Raw genomic sequence first — 11,786 nt, 5'->3', positions numbered from 1 at the left:
ACTCTCAAGAGTCTTCTCCAACACTACAGTTCAAAAGCATCAATTCTTCGGCTCTCAGCTTTCTTTATAGTCCAACTCTCACATCCATACATGACTACTGGAAGCCTTAGTCCATAGCCTTGACTAGACGGACCTTTGTTGACAAAGTAATGTCTCTGCTTTTTAATATGCTGTCTAGGTTGGTCATAACTTTCCTTCCAAGGAGTAAGCATCTTTTAATTTCATGGCTGCAATCACCATCTGCAGTGATTTTGGAGCCCAAAAAAGTAAAGTCAGCCACTGTTTCCCCATCTAGACAACCATAATGTACTTATAACTCTATAGATGTGCCTGTTCTGAACATTTCATGTACACGGTATCATACAATGTGTAGGGTTTTCTATGTGGTTTCTTTCACTTAGCAAAATACGTTTGAGATTCATGCATGTTGTAGCATGTATCAGTGCTTTATTTCTTTTAAACATCATGGTGTGCTGTCATATGGATATACCACATTTTGCTTAGCCTTTGATGGACATTGAGGTTGTTTCCATACGTTTGGATGTTATAAATGATACTGCTGTGAACATGTGCAAACAAGTCTTTTTGTGAATGTCTGTTTTCATTTCTCTTGAGTAGATATGAATGAGTAATCATGGCAGCACTTGGATTTGAAGGATGGAAAGGTCAAGATGGCTGGAGAAGGGACACAGCACAAAGTGTAGAGGCCTTGCTTTGTGAGACAGCGTGGTGGGGGCGGGGCAGAGTTTGAACTCTGGAGTCAGACCCAAGTCCATATCCTTCCTCTGCCGCTTACCGGTTCTTTGATTTTGGCCAAGTTGCCAACTTTGCCAGCCTCAGTTTCCTCATCCACAGATATTGATAGTGATGCTTACCTCACTGGCTAATGGCAAGATCAAAAGAGACAGCTTTCTATCACACCCACATCCCCAAAGGTCCATGAGCATCAGCTGGTGTTTCTTGAGCAGCGGTGGCATGGCGCATGGCCCACTGGGACAGGGCGTGGCATGTATGCCCCTCCTCGAGCCAAAGCCTTGCTGGGCAGACATCACAGGTTTCTCTGCTATCTCTCATGGTGTTGAACCAGAGCTTCTGTGTCTTCCCTCCCATTTTAGCCAATTTGGCAGCAGAGTCCATATGGATATAATTTGCCCAGCTGGTATCAGGCCCCCAGGTCCAATAGGAGGCTTGAAAGTCTCAAAGACCTGTTCCTCTTAGAATAAGGTGACCTCAAGGGGGAAATTCTATATACCCCATTATAGTAACCTCCAAGAATAGATCAGGTCTGTCTGTGGTTGAACGTGGTGGTTAGAAGCAGTGACCTTGAGCCAATGGCAGAACTCTTCAAGGCTTCATTTTCTCATCTGTAGGAGTGACAGAGGGCTGCTATGAGGATTAAATACATTGACTTATTTAAAAGCACTTAGCACAGAGGTTGGCCCATAGGAAGAGCTTAATAAGTGCTAAGTAAAGATTACATTTTCCCATCTGGACTGAAGCCTCCATGAAAGCAAGGTCTGTAGCAGCTTTGTGGACCCTGGTGTCCTAGGACCCAGCAGAGCCTGGCACATAGAGGCACTCAAATAAATACTTGGGAATGAAGGTGTTCTCACAGCCGTTGGCCTTTGCCCAAGAACGGATCACCCTAACTGAAATTGAGCTTGAGCCCTCAGCCCCAAGAAAGCCAAGACTGTGGGTGATGCTCCAAACACATCTGAGGGACACAGCTCAAGGCTGGAGTCAACCCCAACCATAGGGGTTGACTGAATGAACAGGCTTGGGGATCAGTTATGGGGGTTCTGGCAAGTGACCTTAAGCAAGTCACTTATTCTTCTTGCACCATGGTCCCTCATAAGGTTATTCTGTGGATTAAATGAGCCAGGAGACCTGAAGCCCTTAACCCAATTCCTGACTCAAAGTAATCGCTTAGCTGACGGCTAGTCGTTATTATTAGGATCATTAAGAATTACCAAGAACAGGAGTTCATGGTAAACTACATTTGATATTGTGTAACTGAGAAGGCAATGGCACACCACTCCAGTACTCTTGCCTGGAAAATCCCATGGAGGACGGAGGAGCCTGGTGGGCTGCAGTTCATGGGGTCACGAAGAGTCGGGCATGACTGAGAGACTTCACTTTCACTTTTCACTTTCATGCATTGGAGAAGGAAATGGCAACCCACTCCAATGTTCTTGCCTGGAGAATCCCAGGGACGGGAGAGCCTGGTGGGCTGCCGTCTATGGGGTCGCACAGAGTTGAACACGACTGAAGCAACTTAGCAGCAGCAGCAGCAATACCATAATGAAAAAGAATATATATGTGTGGTGTATCTGAATCACTTTGCTGCACAGCAGGAATTAACACAATATTGTAAATCAGCTATACTTCAATAAAATTTTTTTAAAAAAGAAAAGAACGGTGCTCAGAACAGGTTGGCATCCCATTAAGCTATGAGAAACATCAACCTCTGTCTCTATGCTTTTGGGAGCAGGAGACAGCCTCCCTGCCCTTTATGCAAAAAGACAAAAGCACGTTCGATCTAGACTGGAGCAAAGAGCTCTGTCTGAGACGACAGGGAAGGTGAAAGTGACTTCATTTTCATTCATCTTCCCTGGGTTCTTTCATCTGACACTAGCAACAGAGCTTTAAGCATTTGATATTGGCTTGTCCTGATTCATTACCCTGGCCTCTTCCCGCGCACCCACCTCTGCCAGCTGAGTGGCAAATCTTCGATCCAGGTGGACTGGATCAGAACTTAAGGGCTCGGAGGTGACCAGAATGCTCCTGGGTTGCCTCTCAGCCACTGCTGTGGCTGGCTGAGCTGTTTCTCTCCCTGATTTGCTTTTTTTCCCCCAACCCCCAAGAAACACTATCAGCCTTCCACCGTCCTAGGGAAATGTCCACTAGGTAATGGCTTTTAAAACACCAAATTGCATCAAGTACAAGGGCCACTGCAAGTCCCATCTTCGGCAAGAAATTTTCCCGTTTGGTTTGGACGTCCAGTGGAGCATTAGACAGCAGTTTAATCATTATTACCAGTGCTGCACTGCGACTCTCTGGAGAAGCACTAAACTGGAATGAAAAGGAACTGACATAATTAGTCTGACACAGTTCAATAGGGAACTATTACACCAAAGGTAATGAGCTCCAATGATATGTTAATGTTATCGTAAGAAATTATGCTGGTGCAACAAAGTGGTTTGGAGTCGGGGGGTGGGAAACAAGCTTGGAATTTTCCCAGGCAATAGGCTGATGGACAAAGGATGGAGAAGACTCATAAAGCCCTCTTTTCTTTGTCCCCATCTTGCCTGTGGTCACTGGGGGCTGAGGATGTGTTATCAGCACTGCAGGACGCTGCAGGGGCCACGTAGGCAGTGCTGCTGCTGTCGATATACACAAGTGGCTGGATATTTGTTCAACTAGGAAAATAAAAAGCTCAAGAAAATTACTCTGAGCACTAAAAATCGATGGTGGGATAATGTAATAACAGTCCCGTACTGTTGTTCAATGCAGCACGGTTTACAACGTATTTTCATGCCCCTTATGAGAAGCCGAGGGTACAATCAAAAGGTAAGGACTCTGCCACTTACTAAATCACTGCCTTTGTCAAGAGACAACATCTGTGGGCCTCAGTTTCCTCACCTCTGAAGTGGGAATGCGGTTGTGTACCTTCAAAGATGAAATCTTGTTCTTGAAGCTCCATGACACAGCTGGCACACCATAAAATGCAGTTAACTCTGTACCAGTGAGTTGTCTTGTGTATTTCAGCAAGGTTTACAAAGTCCAACTCTGAGGGGTATGAAACATTCATGAGAAATTATAAACATTCAGCCTCAAAGAGGAAATGTGGGTTGTGTTGTCCCAAACCAGCAAATGTCAACATTTCTAAAACCTGAAAGAATGAATTAGCCCCCATCTTTCATGTTGACTGGAGTCCTGGCTAAAGTTGGTGTGACACCTGCTAGACTGGCTTTTATCAAAAAGACAAAAAAATCAAGGGTTGGCCAGGATGGGGAGAATGTGTCCTGTTGGTGGGAATATAAATTAGTACAATCTTTATGGAAAACAGTATGACGGTTCCTCTAAAAGCTAAAACTAGAACTTCCATATGATCCAGCAATTCCACTTCTGGGTATATATCCAAAGTAAGTCAAACCACTATCTCAGAAAGATAGCTGAACTCCCGTGTTCGCTGCATAATAGTGTTAAGCATAATAGCCAAGACTCAGAAACAATCTAAGTGTCCATTGGCAAATGAATAAAGAAAATGTGGTGTACATATACAACAGAATATCTGTCCGGCCTTAAAAAAGAAGGAAGTCTTGTCATTTGTGACAACATGGCTAAATCTACCACGCTAAGTGAAAACGCCAGACACAGCAAGACAAACGCTGCCTGATCTCACTTATATATGAAATGTAAAAATGTTCAGCTCTTAGAAGTAGAGCGTAGAATGGTGGTTTCAAGAGCTAAGGGACCAGGAAAACAGGGAAGATGTAGGTTAAAGGGTACAAAGTTTCAGGTATGCAGGATGGGTGAGTTATGGAGATCTAGTGTACAGTAATTCACAGCACTGTACTGTATCCTTGACATTCGCTAGGAGAGTAAATCTTGATGGTTTTTATCCTCCCCCCAACACAGTAACTATGTGAGGTGATGGATATGTTAATTTGCTTGTTGTGAAAGTGCTGCACTCAATATGCCAGCAAATTTGGAAAACTCAGCAGTGGCCACAGGACTGGAAAAGGTCAGTTTTCATTCCAATCCCAAAGAAAGGCAATGCCAAAGAATGCTCAAGCTACCGCACAATTGCCCTCATCTCACATGCTAGTAAAGTAATGCTCAAAATTCTCCAAGCCAGGCTTCAGCAATATGTGAGCCGTGAATTTCCTGATGTTCAAGCTGGTTTTAGAAAAGGCAGAGGAACCAGAGACCAAATTGCCAACATCCACTGGATCATGGAAAAAGCAAGAGAGTTCCAGAAAAACATCTATTTCTGCTTTATTGACTATGCCAAAGCCTTTGACTGTGTGGATCACAATCAACTGTGGAAAATTCTTCAAGAGATGGGAATACCAGACCACCTGATCTGCCTCTTGAGAAATGTGTATGCAGGTCAGGAAGCAACCGTTAGAACTGGACATGAAACAACAGACTGGTGCCAAATAGGAAAAGGAGTTCGTCAAGACTGTATATTGTCACCCTGCTTATTTAACTTCTATGCAGAGTACATCATGAGAAACACTGGACTGGAAGAAACACAAGCTGGAATCAAGATTGCTGGGAGAAATATCAGTAACCTCAGATATGCAGATGACACCACCCTTATGGCAGAAAGTGAAGAGGAACTCAAAAGCCTCTTGATGAAAGTGAAAGTAGAGAGTGAAAAAGTTGGCTTAAAGCTCAACATTCAGAAAACTAAGATCATGGCATCCGGTCCCATCACTTCATGGGAAATAGATGGGGAAACAGTGGAAACAGTGTCAGACTTTATTTTTCTGGGCTCCAAAATCACTGTAGATGGTGACTGCAGCCATGAAATTAAAAGACGCTTATTCCTTGGAAGGAAAGTTATGACCAACCTAGATAGCATATTCAAAAGCAGAGACATTACTTTGCCAACAAAGGTTCGTCTAGTCAAGGCTATGGTTTTTCCTGTGGTCATGTATGGATGCGAGAGTTGGACTGTGAAGAAAGCTGAGTGCCGAAGAATTGATGCTTTTGAACTGTGGTGTTGGAGAAGACTCTTGAGAGTCCCTTGGACTGCAAGGAGATCCAACCAGTCCATTCTGAAGGAGATCAGCCCTGGGATTTCTTAGGAAGGAATGATGCTAAAGCTGAAACTCCAGTACTTTGGCCACCTCATGCGAAGAGTTGACTCATTGGAAAAGACTCTGATGTTGGGAGTGACTGGGGGCAGGAGGAGAAGGGGATGAGAGAGGATGAGATGGCTGGATGGTATCACTGACTCGATGGACGTGAGTCTGGGTGAACTCCGGGAGTTGGTGATGGACAGGGAGGCCTGGCGTGCTGCGATTCATGGGGTCCCAAAGAGTCGGACACGACTGAGCGACTGAACTGAACTGAACTGAAACATTTCACAATACATGTGTATATCAGAACATCACGTTGTAGGAACTTCCCTGGTGGTCCAGGGGTTAGGGCTCCACGCTTCCAACACAGGTGCAGCGTCCATCCCTGGGAGGGGAACTAAGATCTCACATGCCGTACAGCACAGCCAAAACATGAAAAAGTGTTTAAAAGCATGCTGTACACCATAAACATAGACAATTTTCATTTGTCGTGTATTCCAAAATAAAGTAATTCCAAATAAACAAGGTTAATGTTAACGGCTGAAGTTTGGACTTTGCCTCATGTAATCCAATTTTTTTTTTAATCTGAGTTCTCTAAACACAAGGATGAAAATAAAAGAAACCTAAAACCTGATTTCCTTTCAAAGTTAAAATAATAATAATAACTAGTACGTATATGTACATAGCCTACTGTTTACTTGTGGATTTCACATCCCTTGCCTCCTCTTACCAAAACAATCCCAGTGGTAGTAGGGACGACATCTTCCTCAATCCCGTTTTACAGATGAGACCAGGACTTCATAGGTAAAGTACTCCACAAGGTCACACAGCAGAAGAAGGTGGGGCAGAACGTGACCTTGAGCTTTGATACCAAGCTCCGGATCAAGAAGGCTCTCAACTCTGGTACCTCTCCTCCAACTTCAGCACTTTGGTGCAAGCATGCTTGGGTAACCACCACATAGCAAAGCTCCTTCTCCCCATTCTAGAAGAGGTATCCCTTGTCATCTAGGTGACTGGGAGAACTGGCCACCTGGGCATGCCTGGTCCATTATCTGGGAGATACCACTCCACCCAACCACCCAACTCCTACTGATACTTTCCATCCATTATCTCAGACCAAACCCACACCAAACGCAGGTGGGCACAGCTGCGGCGAAAGACATAGCGTGAGCACGTACCAGGTGGGCAACAGCAGCAGGTGTTGACAGATTCAAGCTATGTCCTTCTGAGAAGCAGCAGGAATATCTTAGAAGCACTGGTTGTCGGGTCCCGTCCCAGACCTACTGAGTCAACCTCAGAGCGTGGGCCCAGGCCTCCACAGCTTTATAAGCCCCCTCAGTGATTCAGATGCCTGCTGATGTGTGAGGACTGCTGGTCTGTGCACTTCTCCTTGTGTCACAAGGAGGGGAAGTGGGGCACACAGTAAGGCCACCCTTGCCCATATCTCCCCCCACACTGCATTCCCCTGGCCCCTGGATGCAGGAACTGGCACCTCGGACCCAAAGAGAGAAGCTTACTTTCTTCCCTCTTTCCAGGCTCAGCATGAGGATGAGTCTGGACAACAGCTCGGTGTCAGGGAGAGAGACTGACCCGGGAGTCAGGACACCTGGTCTTAAGTCTCTACTTTGCCCCTAACTTCATGGGGGTCCCTACAGTTGCCTTCTCCTCTCTGGGCCTCAGTCTCCACACCTGTAAGATGAGGGTGCTGAACTGTACACGCAGACCAAGATCCCTTCCAGCTCTGACCCTCGGGAGATACTAAGGATCTTGGACGACAGGGAGAAGGGACAGCAGATGCCCAGGGTGTGTGGCCTCTGTCTACCCCTCCTTCCCTTCACTTGGGCTCGGGGTGGGGAGGGGGACCCCCTCCGCCCCACTGCTCCAGAGTGACCAGGACCCACTTATCCCCTGCAGATTCCCCAGCCTGGTCCAGGTTGAGCTCCTGATAGAATTTCAGATGCTTAGTCATACTTTTTTGAGTAAATATCTTGGTAAAAAGACATGACATTTCCGGGGCCAGTCTTCAGCATTAATAAAAGATTCCAAGAACAGGGTGACCTTTTCACAAAGGATTTGTAAATGCCAAAAACTACATAAAACCTCTCTTTCTAAAGCAGGCAGGATTGTCACAGCTCAGCATTTATTTCCTTATATGTGAGGCTGGCTCTCTTTTTCTCCCAGTTCCATGTGCTGGCTAGTGAGAAGCTCTAGGGACAGAAGATGAAGGAGGAGGCAAGGAAGAAGAGCGCGGGGCAGGGCAGGGCCCACGCTGGACCACAGTGTCAGGTTTTATGGGATCCCATGGCCAGTTAGGAGACCCGATGGGGACACAACATCTAAACTACCACCGTTTTTCTTTTTTTGGCTGCACTTCACAACATGTATGACCTTAGTTCCCCAACCAGGGATCGAACCCACACCCCGCTGCATTGGGGAAGGTGGAGTCTTAACCACTGAGCCACCAAGGAAGCCCTGATCTGCCATCTTTCACCCACCACTAGAGAACTGTCCTATGTCACATCTATTCAGACCAAGGAAAGAGTGGCTCCTACCAGCAACCAGCCAGCACCATGAGAAATCAAAACTGTGTCTGAGTGACTGGCTAGTCCCACAGGAGTCCTAGGCTGGCTCCATCTGAGGTAGATAAAAGCCAAATCCCCCTGCATTACTGGCCTTCCTTCATCCATATCTCACAAACCCGCAGAAAGCAAGCAGTCACCACCACCTATGGAGCTTTGGGGTCAGACTCACCAGTTCCAGGCTAGACTCTTTCCAAGACTCATCTCTGAAAGGGGCTTCCCTCTTAAAGATTGACTGCATAGTGTCACGAGGCACAAAAAGATGGGACCACTAGAAGGAACCATTCCCATCATGGTGCCTCACCTGTTTTTCCATCTTTCTCATTTGCACAAGTTCCTGCAGCTATGGGGGCTTCCCAAGTGGCTCAGTGGTTAAAAAGCCCACTTGCCAATGCAGGAGACGTAAGAGATTTGGGTCCGATCCCTGGGTCAGGAAGATCCCCTTAAGGAGGGCATGGCTACACTTTCCAGTATTCTTTCCTGGGAAATCCCACAGATAGAGGAGCCTGGCAGGCTACTGTCCGTGGGGTCGCAAAGAGTCGGGCAAGACTGAAGTGACTTAGTATGCACGTACCGCAGCTGTGGGACAGGCAGGGGACTCCAAGCACTTTCAGAAGTGGATTTCGCTCCTCAAGCCAGAGAACTGTATCGAATCCTTCCCACTCCACAAGTGGGACAGCTGCCAGGGACCAAGGGGGAGGGGAGACACCCCAGAGGGGACACCTCAGCTTGGAGTTGTCCTCCAGAGCATCTGTGATGACCTGGCCCTAGACAATTGCTCCCCTTGGGGGACTGCCTCCTTGAGGATGGATGCTTGATGCACAACCAACGGCTGCCCCTTTGCCAGGTTCATGCTGTAATGATGCTTGACAGATCCTAATTTTCCTTTAAAAAGACATGCATTATAGCAGAGGAAATAATAATACACATCAGTGACACGACACAATTGTCCAGTTAGTGAGGATAGAATGGGTTTCACTGCCCTGCTCAAGCGCCTGACTCATGACGGATTTTAGAAAGTCTGGAATCTTGGAGGTCTTTTCCATTCAAAGATCCCACTTTCAGGGCTTCTGTGGACAAACTAGGTCAGTGCTGAGCAGCTAGCAACCCACCATGGAGAAGCTGGGCCCCTGTCCCTCACAGGCCTCAAAGGAATGAGAGAGGAATCCTTACAACAGCCCTGAAGATTAGGTACCATGAAACAAAAGCCCAGAGAGGGTAAGAAATTTGCCCCAAGTCAAATTTTTAACCATGGGGGTGGTGCTACTGAGCCATGAGATCGGAGGAGGGAACAGAGGCCAAATCACGCCCAGCAGCCCAGTTTTCTCCAGAAATTAGGGTGATCCACTAAAGAATTCTAAACAGAGTTACCATGGTCAGGTTCTCTTTATACCTGTAATTCTCTGGTTGCTGCTAGAGAACAGGTTGAAAGAGAAAACCTATAGGCAGAGAGCCCAGGTAGGGGCCCAGGTAATCATCCAGGTGAGAGAAGGTGATAGTTTGGACTGGAGGAGTGGTACCAGAATGAGAGAAATGAACAAACTCAAGAGATATCAGGAAGGTGGAATAGACAGACCTCGGTGATGGGAGAGGGTATGGCTGGGCTGGAGAGGGGTCCCGGCCAGTATCAGAGCCCACATAGCCAGGGCAAAGGGGTGACTTTTGTTCAGTCGCTCAGTCATGTCTGACTCTTTGTGACCCCATGGACTACAGCACACCAGGCTTCCCTGTCCTTCACTATCTCCCAGAGTTTGCTCAGACTAATGTCCATTTAATCAGTAATGCCATCCATCAGGGTCTTTTCCAGGAAGTCAGCTCTTCGCATCAGGTGGCCAAAGAAATGGAGCTTCAGCTTCAGCACCAGTCCTTCCAATGAATATTCAGGGATGTTTTCCTTTAGGGGTGGATTTTAGCCCCAGTCAAGATGCATAGATCCTGAGAGCAGACCTAAAATCATGTCCATTTGAGCGAGCCTGAGCAGAGTGAATCAGGAAGTAATCCAAACCAGATCACTCTGGGGGCCCAGAATGTGCTGACCCCTGGAAAAGTAAGGAAACCAAGGAAGTGAGTCTCACGGTGGCAGTGGGGGGTGGAGTCTGGACCGAGGTGAGGGCAGGTGGTAGACTCTCAGCCCACCACCTGGGGTCCTGCGCCCTTTGGTGTGGGGGTTAGGTCCAGGGCAGAGGCGACAGCACTGAAGGGCAGCTGACATTTCAGCCCTCGCTGACAGGGTCAAAGTGCAGAGCCTGCTGGAAGGTTTAACACCCAGACACAGAAGTCTCAGGCCCTCAGCCTCTCCTGCAGGCGACCCAAGGGCTTCCGACTGACTGTAAGGTCTGTGCAGCCGTCAGCCGTGTGGCTGCCAAGAAAGCAATTGCCTCCTCTGACTACATTAATAGGAGTTTAGTGTCCAGATCGATGTGGCTAAGAGTCCCACTGCAGTCGGCACTTGTCAGACTGTATCTGGAGCCCAGGCGCTGCGAGGAGCTGACTCAGACACTCCTCAACCTGGGTCTGAAAAGCCTACGCTGCCCATTTGGGGCGATGGCTCTAGGCCCCACCTCCCCTGGGAATGTTCCACCTCCCCTGGGAATGTTCCACCTCCAGCCAGAATTGGCCCAGACACTCTGCAGTGACAAGAGTACAGGTCCAGTGTTGCTAGGTCATCTCAGATGTCCAGAGAACTCAGAACTTGAGCTTTGCAAGTGATGTATGTGCTGCTGTATATAAAATGGAAAGCCAACAAGGACCTACCGTAGAGCAAAGGGAACTCTGCTCAGTGTTATGTGGCAGCTGGGATAGGTGGGGGTATGGGGGGGAATGGGTACATGTATTTGCATGGCTGAGTCCCTTCACTGTTCACTTGAAGCTATCACCACATTGTTAATCAGCTATACTCCAATATAAAATCAAAAGTTCTTTTTTAATCAGGTTTAAGCTTTTTAAGAGATTTACATGTGAAATCTAATGATTTTTAAATGTTGGTCCAAATGTTCTTATAAACTCAGTACAAGTCAAAGGTGTCTATGGTCTGGTTCAACCCTGCAGCCCCACTCTGTTATCTAACCAAGACCTCTGGATGGTTGATGTCACATGGTACCTTGACTGCCCACGGGCACCCAGATTAAATGTTATTTCTGAGTGTGTCTCACAGCCTCCTTCCTCTGTCTTCAAAGCACATCACTCAGCCACATGCTCCCTCTTTGCATCTTTCAGAGTCTCACCCTCCTGCCTTCCTCTTACAATGACTCATGTGATTATATAGGGCCCATCCAGATAATCCAGGGTAATCTCATTTCAAGATTCTTAACTTAATCACATTTTAAAAGTCTGTCTTAAAAAAAAATAAAATAAAATAAAAGTCTGTCTTACTGTGTACACAGGTTTCAGGGAT

At 46.9% G+C, this 11,786-nt stretch overlaps 1 long non-coding RNA gene across 1 annotated transcript in view; it reads right to left on the bottom strand.

The window, feature by feature from the left end:
- The window catches only part of LOC104993984, a 32,017-nt gene that overhangs the window by 7,084 nt on the left and 13,147 nt on the right, over window positions 1-11,786 (bottom strand). Inside the window, exon 2 of the long non-coding RNA XR_825901.1 lies at window positions 3,643-3,789. This is a non-coding gene — a long non-coding RNA (uncharacterized LOC104993984). The remainder of the gene's footprint in view (window positions 1-3,642; window positions 3,790-11,786) is intronic.

Source organism: Bison bison, unplaced genomic scaffold (genome assembly GCF_000754665.1).
Source record: "Bison bison bison isolate TAMUID 2011002044 unplaced genomic scaffold, Bison_UMD1.0 scf7180017864249, whole genome shotgun sequence".
Lineage (NCBI taxonomy): Eukaryota > Metazoa > Chordata > Mammalia > Artiodactyla > Bovidae > Bison > Bison bison.
The sequence above is the reverse complement of the archived record's forward strand: the minus strand, read 5'-3'. Positions and strand labels throughout refer to the sequence as shown.